Genomic DNA, 9,938 nt, shown 5'->3' on the forward strand with positions numbered 1-9,938 from the left:
TTCCATGTCTATGAATTTTAAAACAAATTCATCCCATTTTAAGGCTGCCAAGTAGCTATTTGTGTGGCTGTGCTATCACTTAACCACTCCAAGACCGCCACTTATGAAACCCCCACCTTAAAGTAAACTCCATACTTTTAATTGTTTTTTCTCTTGTGACTGCCTCTCTGCTGTCTTGTAAGCCATATCCATTCGAGGTCAGAGTTTTCTACTTCCTCAACTGCAAAGTTGTCAGCATCAGAACAAGGGGTGCACATTTGCAGAAATCCTTTTGGATTTCTCTGTGGTGCTTTGGCTTGAAGAAAAGAGTCCTCTCCTTTCTGCCTTCACCCACCTAATTTGTTTCCACATTTTTTTTTTTTTTTTTTTTTTGTGGTGGCAATGACTGCATCAGGCTTTAAAAAGATGGTGTCTGGAGATTCATAGCTTTTCAAAAGCTCTTTGTTTTTTTCTGATGAACAGCCAGAACTAAGAAACAGGAAGGCATAGAAAGAACATGGCCTGTCGTGTTCAAAGGGGCCAAATTCTTGTTCGACCTTTGACCTCCCATGAAACAGTTTCCTCATCTGCAAAACTGGGGAGATTATAATGAAGCCGCCTTGCAGTGTTAGTATGAGGATTACAGTAAGTGAGTGCCTGACACACAGAACTCCTCAGCCATGTCAGCTTCTCTTTCTGAGCGTGGAGTGGGGCAGGAGAGGAAAGGTTCTGAAATTAACTATATCTGGGTTTGAATCTGAGCTCAACCACTTTCTATTTTTTGTTATTTGTTTATTTTTAAAATTCTTTTAATTTTTTTGTTTTTATTTTTATTTTCTGAGACAGAGTCTTGCTCTGTCACCTGGGCCAGAGTGCAGTGGCACAATCCCGGCTCACGGCAGCCTCTATCTCCCGGCTCAAGCAATCCCCCCACTTTAGCATCCTGAGTAGCTGGTACTATAGGCATGCACCACCATGCCTGGCTAATTTTTTTTTTTTTTTAATTTTTAGTAGAGACAGGGTCTCACTATGTTGCCCCAGTCAGGTCTCAAGCTCCTGGTCTCAATCTGTCCTCCCACCTTGGCCTCCCGAAGTGCTGAGATTACAGGCAAGAGCTATGGTGCCTGACCCTTTTAACATTCTTTTGTAGAGACAGAGGTCTCACTTGCTATGCTGCCTAGGCTGGTCTCAAACTCCTGGCCTCAAGCAGTCCTCCAGTTTTGGCCTCCCAAAGTGCTGGGACTACAGGCATGAGTCACCATATGTGGCCTTCAACTTCTCTCCAGATAAGTGACTTAACCCCTCTAAGTTTCTGTTTTCTTTCTGTAAATTGGAGCTAAAATATTCATGAGACAGCAGAGTCATAAGGCTTACAGATGATGTCTGCAAAGGGCCTGGATCAGGGCACTCAAGTGGGAGCTGCTCTTATGATGCATTAGATTCTGACTCTTACCTCCAAACTTCAGGAAAAGCTTGAACTATCTTTTATTTCACATCTGTGGTCACGTTTTAGATGCCTATTTACATGTAGAACATGTTGGGACAAAATTCAGAAACTTCATTATAATCCTGCCTTTCCTATTTACTTCCTGAAAGACCTTCAGCAAGGCACCCTGGTTCCTACTTTTCTTGTTTCCCTAAATTGTTGATGCTATTTGTAATAAAAACACCACTGAATATATCCTTGGTACTTAACAGCTTACAAAGCATCTTTCATTATCATTATTCTATATGAACTTTCCAGCTGCTGGGCCAAGGTTTACCAGTACACATTTAATACATCAATATTCTATCAACTTCAGAGCCCCTTTAAAATATGTTTATTTTTCTTTCTTATAAAGCAAGTTATGGGCAAAGGGGTGAGAGTGGGTGTTAATATTTCCTGGGTTCTTCAGAGTATTTCCTTGTTCACCCAACTAGCATTGTGTAATTGATAAGACACATACTAGTTACTGTACTACAATCTGAGGATAAAATAAGATATTGTCATGACTTTCAAAAGTCTCCTTGGCTGGGCATAGTGGCTCACACCTGTAATCCCAGCACTTTGGGAGGCCAAGGCAGGAGGATCGCCTGAACCCAAGAGTTGGAGACCAGCTTGGGCCCCACCCAGTGAGGCCCCACCTCTAAAAAAAAAAAAAAAAAAAAAAAGCCAGGTGTGGTGGCACACGCCTGTAGTCCCAGCTAGTTGGGAGGCTGAGGTAGGAGGTTTGCTTGAGGCTGGGAGGTCAAGGCTGCAGTGAGCCATGATCGTGCCACCACACTTCAGCCCAGACAACCGAGCAAGAACCTGTCTAAAAAAAAAAAAATCAAAAAAATATTTTTAAATGGGAAAGATGTACATGTACACTGGAGCATGGAAAATATTCTAATCAAGATGTGCAGGGTAAAGTTGAAATACTAATGAGCAGGTTATCTGGCCCTGGGGGTGGAGGCCAGTGTTAGAAAAGGTTTTAGGATAAGCAAAGTTTTGAGTTTATCTTCAATGAAAAGAGTTCATTTCATCCAAATGGGGCTGGCGGGGAGCAGAGGAAATGGGGGTCAGGAAGGGAGTTCGTAGAAGACAGTACAGTGTGTCTAAAGGCTTGGAGGCAGGCCCCGCTATGGTGTTTTCAGGGGACTCCAAGAAGTCTATGGAGTGGTGTGTGGGGGCGAGCAGGAGATGAAACCAAAACCGTCAGCCATGGCCAGAGCTTGGAGAACCTCGTATTCCCTGTTGAAGAATCTGGGCTCTTCTGAGAGCCATGGTGGGTTTTACATGGGGGAATAGGATGGCCCAAGTTGTGTTTCTGGATGGCTGGATTTAAGATGGTGACCCAGAGGCAGGATTTGGGCTGAAGTGGTTTATTTGGGATGTGATCCCAGGAAGCAATGGGAGGGATGGGGAAGTGAGATAGGGAAGGAGAGAAAACCAATGAAGGCTGCACTGTAGTGAAAGCTGCACCACCAGGGCAAGGGAAGCCCTATTCCTCCCTGTTCACACACACAGGCACACATACACATACACATGCCCTATTGGGTCTGTTTCTCTGGAGAACTCTGAAAAATACAAAAAGTCAATATTCTTTGTATGTAAGTCCTCTGAATACAGAAATGGCCACCTGACACAAGCCTAGACAATCAGAATCCTGCACTGGCTCCTCTGCCCTTTGCATCCTTTAATCTTTCCCACTGGTGCCATCAGAGCCCGCGCTGAGTCTGGCTTTAAAGAGGATTGAAGAATTGGGTTAGAACTCCATCTGATGCTGACCTGGCCTGACCTCCAAACACCGCTTCTCCCACTGCGCCCAAGATTAAGGAACTACCTCCGTGTTTGGGGACAGCTGTCCCACCTACCTGAACGCTCACTGTAGAGGGTTTAACTCTTGTTTTTGTTTCTTCATAATTCATTCTCTCATTCTTTGTCTTGATTCTCCTTCCAGTATGCTCCCTATGCTGTTCTTTTTTTTTTTTTTTTCTGAATATATAAGTAATATATTTTCTTTGTTGAAAATTCAGAAAATATGGAAAAGACTTTAGAAGAAAGTAAGTATCACCCATAATCCAACACTAAGCAGTAATAACCACTCTAACATTTAGGTATATTTTCTTCTTTTTTCTATGCATTTATGTGTTTTCTTTAAAAATTAAGATTGTACTATATATATAACTTGTTTTTAAAATGTTTAATTTTTGAACACCGTGTATTTTACATGGCTAAATAATCAAAAAGTATAAAACTGTATACAGTGAAAAGTCTTGCTCCCTTCTGATCGCATAAGTAACTACCATTTACCATTTAAGTTTCCTTAGAGAGATTTTTTTTTAATGTTTTAGAGTCAGGGTCTCACTTTGTTGCCCAGGCTGGTCTCAAGTTCCTGGCCTCAAGCAGCCTCCCACCTTGGCTCACAAGGTGCTGGGATTACAGGCATGAGCCACTATGCCCAGCCCTTCCAGAGAATTTTTATGCTCATTAAAAGCAATTATGAATAATTTTCTTTGCTATACCTGCAAGTTTTTAATATAAATAGCATACCATAGTAACTATTCTGCATCTTGCCTTTTTCACTTAATATATAATTCATCCAAAATCATTACATAAAGAGCTTCTTCATTCTTTTTTATAGCTGTCATTTTATAATATTCCATTGTATGTATGTACCATCATTTATTTAGCCAGTCCCCTGGTGAATGGATATTTAGATTGTTTCCAATCATTTGCTATTAGTAACAGTGTTTGTATATAGATTATTTTGCCCTTTACTGTAGGATAAATTCCTAGAATTCTTAAAGGGTATGTGCATTTGAATTTTGATAGCTGTTGCTAAATTGTCCTCCAGGAGGTTATATATATAAATGCCCTCACCAGAGGCCAGGTGTAGTGGCTCATACCTGTAGTCCCAGTACTTTGCAGGCATGCTCCCTATGCCATTCTTAGCCCATGTGACTTTAGGCACAGTCTCAGTAATCAGGCAGAATCACGTGACTCAGCCTAGCCAATGAGAGTTCCACTTCCCTATGGCCATGGTGATTGGTACAAAGCTGAGAATGTGATCTAAGCTGCCACAGTCAGAGCCAATGAGGGGAGGCCCCTGGGTTTTCACTGAAACTATTGGAGAACTGGAGTTCTCTTTCTGCTGGGTTTGCCAGGCTAGTGGGGTATAAGGATGAAGCTGCCATCTTGAGAATAAATTCAATCCAGTAGAAAATAAAACTAAAAGATGGGGAGAGAAACTAAAGCTTGATGACATCATTTGAGTACCTGAATTCAATCATACCAGAAAGCAGACAACTCCATCCCTAGACTTTTAAATTATGTGAATCAATAAATTATTTTTATTTCCTTAAACCCACTGAGTTGGGCTTCTGTCTCTTGCAAACATAGAGGTCCTAGCTAAAGTATTAATAAAACTTTTGGGGAATAGCCCTGGTTTTCAGCAGCCTCAGGTTCCCTTTTTCTAGGGGATGAGAATCTGGTATGTTGGAATCTTGAACCATCCAAATAATAACCGCTACAACCTCAGCAACAACTACCATTTATTGAGCGCTTCCATAAATTATATCACTAATTACATTCCTGGGCACTGTTGTTATTAATTATTACTATTATTATTTTGAGACAGAGTCTGAGTCTGTTGCCCAGGCTGTAGTACAGCAGCATGATCTCATCTCACTGCAACCTCCGCCTCCCTCATTTTATAAATGAAGAAATTGAGGCTTAGAGAAGTTTAGCAACTTGACCAAGGCCACACAGCTGGTAAATGACTTAACAACCAAACTCAGGTCTGTCTGTCTCCTGACTGCAAGGTTGATCTCACTTTTCATTGCTGTCTTCCTTAGGAATTGAAAACTCCCTGCTGAATGGACAAAGATGTGAGTTGAACTTTGCTAAATACCCATTAAGCATCTATAGTGTCCCTTCATTACCAAGGTGTTAGGTTAGGTCAACAAACAGACAAGAGAAAGGTCATGCTCTCACTCTGTGCTTTTCTCCCAGCCTATCTACTGGAATACTAGCCTTGCTTGGAGAATGGCCTTTTACCAGATGCCCTCCTCATCTTGGGGTTTCTGTATACAATCTTATTTCCTGCCATAAGTGGAATCTCCATGATGAGGGCTGTAGCAAAGTCTGCCCCATAAAGCATGTGCGCATAAACTCTGTCTCCTGAGCCCCCAGAATCTAGACTATCAGGTGGATTTATCCAAATATCTCAGAAAGCTTTGAAACATTAATCCATTTGCTCCTAAGTCCTGGGTAACCACATACAACAAAAATGGGGAAAGGGCCCTACCTTGTGGCTTTTCAAGATTAAAGATCTTAATAGCATTGAGTGGTGCCCAGCTATTGAGGGGCCATTTAACAGAGCTGCTGCACCAGCAGATGCAGAGTTAAATACCAGGGTTGTGTCCCTAGATCAGTAGTTGCAATCAGAGATGTTAAAACCATTCCAGTCTTAAAAAAAAAAAAAAAATCCCAGTCAGGCTGGTGTTAATGGTCTGCTAATAGTTTTAATGACTGTTTCTACAAACTTGCAGAATGCTTCTATTCCTCAGTTTGGTTTTAGCTGCCTATTTTGTGTGCTCTGGTTGGGTAAGGGGGAAGATAAGGGTGTGGAGAATGTACCCCTGAGAAAAATGGGGAAATATTAAATGACTGATTCCCAACTGGTCTCTCAGAGAATGCCTCATGGTTTTCTGAGACCTAGAGATTGAAGAGAAGGGGCTGAGATTCTCCATGTGTGATCTAACGACAACACCAACCTGAGAAAATACACTAGATTCCCCTAGAAATACTTCCAAGAGATGTACTGTAGCTGAATCGGAAGCCTGGATTAGAGACCCATCTCTGACACTGGCTGGCCTCAGACAAATCATTTATTTCCCTGAGCCTTGGTTTCTCCATCTGTTATAATTAAGCTGGATCAGTGGTTCCCAAATTCCATCTTTAGAGTTTCTACGTGAGAGCCACCTGGGGAAAAGGTGTTATAATACAGATTCCCAGACCCTAGCCTTATTCAGTCAGAATCTACAAGCCAAGGCCTATGAATCTGTATTTTTTGCAGGCTTCCCCAGGGGATTCTTAAGCAAGGCCAGGTTTGGAGACTACCAAACTAGATCAACCCACAGTCCCCTCCCACCTTAGCATTCTCAGAGAACAGTTTGGGGACATATGTTGGGGTTTTCTGTTCTCTGTTGGAAGAGAGTTGCCTTGTTGGCCTCTTGGCTTTCTCTGTCTCACTCCTGACAACTTCTCCCAGTTTCACCCACCTTTAAACAGAAAACATTGTGGGTGCCCTGAAGGGAAATAAAAGCAATGAAGTCTCATGTTTTTGGTTTCAAGAGAGAACTTTACCTTCCATTCTCACAGTGATTGTTTTATGGGCCCTTAGTAAGACATAATCCAAATCAACTTTCTTAAACCCAGCTACATGGAAACTATGCAGGAGAGTGTATAGGCCCAAAGAAGAACCAAATGAAGAGTCTTTGGGTTATAGAAGAGTCTACAACACAGAGAACTAAATGAAAACTCCATTGTCAGGCTGTTAACTGCAAATGGCACCACAGGTAAACATTTATTGAGCACTTACTCTGGACCAAGAACTTTGCATAAATTATTCCTTTCCATCTTCCCATCCCAAGAAGTAGAGGCTATCATTTCACTCCCATTTTACATTTGAGGAAGTTGAGGTACACACAGGCTAAGTTATTTGCTCAAGTTTCCCTTGTTTGTGAAGTGCAGGAGCTGTAATTACAAGCCCAAACGGATGACAAAACAACCCTTTGTGTAAAAATGGATAGTTCATGCATTGTCCAGAAAAGTTTATAGAGGGTGTAGACTCCAGCCTTTAATTCCCTTTTTCTAAGAATTGTTGTCCAAGGAAAATAAATGGAACTCGTAATAGCTCATTGTGCTCTTGGCCCTGCCATCTCGCATGTCCGGCATTCCGTTATCCCACCTGGCAGCTGCTCCCTTCACTAAAGGGAACTGGGGACATTAGCAACGGAATATTTTTTTTAATTATAGAAGGGGGATTGTTTAGACTGATCCAAGGGCCATAACATGGAATCATAGAGTGACAGGTTGAGAGCAATTTTGCCAGACCAAGAAAGGACTGATTTCACGATTATTTTGGTAATTCTGCTACCCACCACGTTTAACATAATGCCGAGATTTATAGTGTCATGGGAACTAGGTGGGATTTGATCACTCTTGGCTTCAGTTTACCACCGACCAGAATGCATGCCACATTTATTTAGCATGTCACTTTTGTGCAAAGTCCCAAATGGGGGAGAGCAAAGCATGCTGAGCTGAGAATCCAGGCCTTTGTTCTCTATGTGGATGAGGACAACCACCTTCTACTGTCTTAATCTTAGTTTTTCCATCTGTACAATAGGATGATTGGACTGGAACGTTCCCAAACTGTTTTCTTTTTTTGTTTTTTTTTTGTTTTTTTTTTTTTTTGAGACGGAGTCTTGCTCTGTCGCCCAAGCTGGAGTGCAGTGGCGCGATCCTGGCTCACTGCAAGCTCCGCCTCCTGGGTTCACGCCATTCTCCTGCCCCAGCCTCCCGAGTAGCTGGGACTACAGGCGCCCGCCACCTCGCCCGGCTCATTTTTTGTATTTTTAGTAGAGACAGGGTTTCACCGTGGTCTCGATCTCCTGACCTTGTGATTCGCCTGCCTCGGCCTCCCAAAGTGCTGGGATTACATGCGTGAGCCACCGCACCCGGCCTCCCAAACTGTTTTCAACTCTGACATTTGATTTATTTTGATTCCGTTCATTCAACCAATAGTCACAGAGCAGCTGCTCAGTGCCAGGCCTTTAAATGAGAACCTGGGGACACAGTAAAAATATCAATGGCCGTCACACTTGGTTTGTAGGTGGGTGTTTGATAGGGCCAAGAAGATGGGACAGGGAGCAAGACACCCACCTCTGCATTGTGCAACTGGGTGACTTTGGGTGAGCCACTTTACCTCTTTGAGCTTGTTCTTCATGTTATGAGGCTTACAGAAAGAAGTTTCTCAAAGTGTGATCAGATGACTCTCTGGATCAGCAAAGCCTGTGGTACTTGTCAACAACTCAAATCCCTGGATTCCAGTTCAGGCCTGATGAATCAGAATCTCTTGGGGGAGGAGGTGGGTATCCATTTCAATAAGGACCCCAAAGTGATTCTTAAATGCATTGACATGTGTTTAAGATAATGTGTTAAAGTTTCTCACAATTTTTGAGCAAGGGCTGCATGCACATTTGATGACTTTCATCAACAAATACACTGGAAAACCTTTGCTTTTCAATCACACTCTACTCCACTGCCCTTGTAGCTTTTCTGTTTGTTTATAAATATGTCTGTGTACATGAACACACACACATATCTATATATTTACACATATATATTAAAGTTGTATTATTGAAGACTTATTATGTACCAGAAATTTTACTTACATGTAAGTGTATTATTGAAATGTGGAATGTGAGCTTCAGAGCTTCACCTTAAGAGCTTGCTTAGGATGATGCGTTTAGCAAGAGATAGAGCCAGGTTGTGAACCCAGGTCCATCTGACTCCAAAGCTTGTTTAGACTGCCTCCTGATTTTTCCTAACCAGGGCTACCATAATGACCATCTCCAGGTGGCTCTATTCACATGAACTACAATAGGAACAGTGTCCCTGGAGTGGTACAACAAGGGTATCCTGCCAACATTGCCAATGCTCTATCCCTCTTCTTACTGTCCTTCCCCCATCTGCAACATCCTCTTTAACTCTTAGCTCAAATCTCTTTACTTCTGGATGGTCTCACCTTATAATCCAGTCCTGGGTGATTATGCCTGTATTTTCTTCTCAGTGCTCATGTGTAGCAACTGTAGTGCTTATGGAGAATGGAGTGAGAGTTATCCCTACCTTCCTTACCCCCAACATTTTTTTGGTTCCAACTCTTTTTTTCTAGTTATTTTCGCTGTATAACAACTGCCCCAATCTTAGTGGCTTAAAACAACAACTGTTTCATTGTAACTTATAATTTTGCAGGTTAGGAATTTGGGCAGGCTCAGCTAGGTGATTCTTCTGTCTCATGCAGTATTAGCAGAGGGCACTTGGGCTGGTCTAGAGCAGAGGTCAGCAAGCTATGGCCTTCAGGCAAAATCCAATCTGGCATCTGTTTTTGTAAATGAAATTTTATTGAAACACAGCCACACTCATTTATTCATGCATTGTGGCTACTTTCATGCTAGAACAGCAGAGTTGATTGGTCATGACAGAGATTATATGGCCTTCAAAGCTTCAAATATTTACTATATAGCCTTTTACAGAAATAATTTTGTGAACTCTGGTGCCTTGCAGTGACTTGGAGGACCTGGCTAGAACTCAGTTCAGCAAAGACTTAACTGACTGCTTACAGATGGCCTCTCCCAAGCACAGAGACCCCAGTGTACTTGAGCTTCTTCCATGGCAGCCGAAGCCTTACAGAAAGAGGAACATTCTTTCT

General features: G+C 42.2%; 1 long non-coding RNA gene across 1 annotated transcript; it reads left to right on the top strand.

Annotated features, from left to right (window-relative positions):
* Positions 1–3,447: 3,447 nt before the first annotated feature.
* On the top strand, positions 3,448–8,770 carry LOC126931550 (uncharacterized). Its single transcript, XR_007717886.1, has 3 exons — positions 3,448–3,504; positions 5,299–5,331; positions 6,884–8,770. It is a non-coding gene; the product is annotated as an uncharacterized LOC126931550 (long non-coding RNA).
* The last annotated feature ends 1,168 nt before the right edge of the window (positions 8,771–9,938 follow it).

This window comes from Macaca thibetana, chromosome 11, assembly GCF_024542745.1.
Source record: "Macaca thibetana thibetana isolate TM-01 chromosome 11, ASM2454274v1, whole genome shotgun sequence".
Classification (NCBI taxonomy): domain Eukaryota; kingdom Metazoa; phylum Chordata; class Mammalia; order Primates; family Cercopithecidae; genus Macaca; species Macaca thibetana.